Genomic DNA, 2,685 nt, shown 5'->3' on the forward strand with positions numbered 1-2,685 from the left:
GTAATAGATGAGGAAAGACACTAACTGAATTAAATGTAAGGATGACGTGATTCAAATTAGTTTGGGGTGTTTTTTTTTTTGGTTGTTTAAGGACATTTATGACTGCTCTACATTGCAGGAAGCGCTAGGGCGTGTTTAGGGTACAGGCTCCAGTGACACCCACTGGGTTCAAAATCTTGCCTCCGCTACCTAAGATGTGTGATCACAGGTAAATTGCTTAAATCTCTGAACCCCACTTCCTTGTGAGAAAGTAGAGATACCCCAGAGACGATCCACAGCCAGGTTAGCGCCCACAGGCCAGCATCTGTTCCAAGGAGTCTGTGCCTCTTTGTCTGAAGTGTTGAAACTATGACTCTTGGATACGGCGGCCGCCCCAGCTCACAGGGCAGCTGCGGGAAGCAGGGAAGTAGTGTTAAGTCGTTCTGCATATGCTGTGCTCTCACTCTGTCAGCAGGTATTCTCCCCCTTCATGAGGGAAGGTCTGGAATTAGGTAGTTACAAAGCCCTGTGTCACCACCTCCTAACTACATCCAACCTTTCCCAGCTAGGTTAGAAGACGGTCATCACAGGAGAGGCAAGGCAATTAAAAAAAAAAAAAAATCAAAACTGAGGAGAGGCCTCTCTTTCTGCTCTTTTGAAGACTTCTCTCCTGCACAGGGAGATCCTGCAGGTATAGACAACACCCTGCTTCAACATATCTACTCCCCTTTGAAGAAGCCATCACCCACAAAGGAGGCAGCGCAGGAAAGGGTTCGATGTTCAGTTTCCTTTAATGACCCCCATTCTCCCTGAAGGGCAGGTGTGGGCAGCTAGGCGATGGCAAGAGATGTTCCCTTGAAGATCTTGCCCGGATTGAAGGCTTTGCCCACGTGCTGGAAGGCCCCATCCCAGGAAGAGTATTCTCGAACCGGTCTGAGTCTCCTCGCGGCTGGGATCCAGTTTCCAGCATGTGTATGACTCATAGTCCTGCCAATCTGGACTCAGCAGAAAGGCAAGCTCCTGGCCTCAGGAGACCCAGACTCCAGAAATGGAGCCGCTATTGTTGCTTCCAAAGAGAATGACAGCGGCAAAGGCATTCTTCCTCAGTTTGTCCAGTCCCTGCGACACTGCAGTGATGAGGTTGCAGTTCATGCAGGTCTGGGTGAGCTCTTCAGGCAAGCGGTCCTCGGCGTAGCACAGGCACCAGCCATCTTTATCAAAGTGCTTCCCAAAGTACGGCAGCGCCACGGAGAGTGTGTCCTCGTTGGAGTGCTTGCGCTTAAATTCATCCAACACAAAGGTGCTCTTGGGCAGGGGAGCAAAGGGATCCTTGGCCTTCGGCTCAGCAGCCGCTGCCCGCGCACGTCCATCCAGCTCCTCCTCAGTAGCAGGGGCAGCCGTCTTCTTCTCTTTCCGCTCGGCCTGGGGCTTCTGCTTCTCTTCTCGTAGAAGCTTTCTCTTTCAGTGGGGTGTCCTTTTTTAGGCTGGCTCTCTGCAAACTTTTTAGCATCAAATTGGGCCATTTTCTCACAGAGTTTCACCTCCCCCAAGACAGCCCGGAACTGGGGCTGGTTAATGCAGGTGAGCAACCAGCGGTTTGGATTAGGGAAGGCCTGGCAGAAAGAAGGTTCCAGAACCTGTTTGTAAAGCCACAACAGGGTGCAGACAACTGCAGCCAGTATCACACGTTCGCCCACCAGAAAGCCCTTGTCTTCAAGTGAGCGTCCAGCGGCCCCAGAATTCCCCTCACCTCCTGCTTTGCATTCTCTGTGGTCTGCTTGTTGCGGCGCATGAGGCTCAAGGGTGTGGAACACCCAGGTTCTGGCTGGGGGAACTATGTTGCTATCAGTAAGGCTCACCCCCTGCACCACCTGGGCTGCTGCTTTGGGAGTACTTCCCTGCAGTCCTCGTTGCTCGCATAGGAGGCAATGGCATTGCTCTCGAACACACAGAATCCATCGTCACCCTCAAAGGCTGGAACCTTGCCAGCAGGAAATTTATGGAGAGATTCGGGGGTGTGTTTGGTTTGGCCAGAATGGAAGTGGGGTGGTGCGGTGAGCACGCAGACCTGAGCCCTGCTGCACTGGGTGGCAATGAGGGCCTTGAAGGCCCTCCAGTTTTCAGGATATGGGTACAGGGTCCCAGCCACCATGGTGATTCTGCAGAGAAAGGGCCAAATTAGTTTTAATTTTAGTTAAACAGAGGCAAAAAGATGCTTTTGAACTTGACAGTATCAAAGATTACTGAGGAATACTTTCATCAGAAAACTCCAGTTGCGGGTTTGCCTATACCCAGATACAAAGTGAGGCATCCTACAGAGACATCTCAGAATGCCCTCCCTGGCCACAGACGACGGAGACAGAAAACCATTTCCTCAACGTGCTGATGAAAATGAAGTTTAGTGAAGCTGAAGTAGAGGCATTTTTTTTTTATCACTACTAAAAAATAAAATGTTAGGTATCTCCAGGAGTGATGAAACAACTACCATTAAAAAGAAAACCTGACAATTGTCTAATAACCAGTTGTAAAATTTAAAAATATCTAACTTTAGGTGGTATCAGGATTTTCCATTATCAAGGTGATATAGTTCAATGAATGACATAGGTTTCACTAAAAAAAATAAATAAATAGAAAATAAACATTTTGTCCTATTGGGTATTCTTTAATCTGTTTCCACACAGCTGTAAAGCTGACCTTAAGGAACAA

At 48.9% G+C, this 2,685-nt stretch overlaps 1 pseudogene across 1 annotated transcript; it reads right to left on the reverse strand.

Annotated features, from left to right (window-relative positions):
- Window positions 1–809: 809 nt before the first annotated feature.
- Window positions 810–2,146, reverse strand: LOC309835219 (elongation factor 1-gamma-like; annotated as a pseudogene). Its single transcript has one exon. The product of its transcript is annotated as an elongation factor 1-gamma-like (transcript).
- Between the last annotated feature and the right edge of the window lie 539 nt (window positions 2,147–2,685).

This window comes from Grampus griseus (genome assembly GCF_964374135.1).
Source record: "Grampus griseus genome assembly, chromosome: 17".
Classification (NCBI taxonomy): Eukaryota; Metazoa; Chordata; class Mammalia; order Artiodactyla; family Delphinidae; genus Grampus; species Grampus griseus.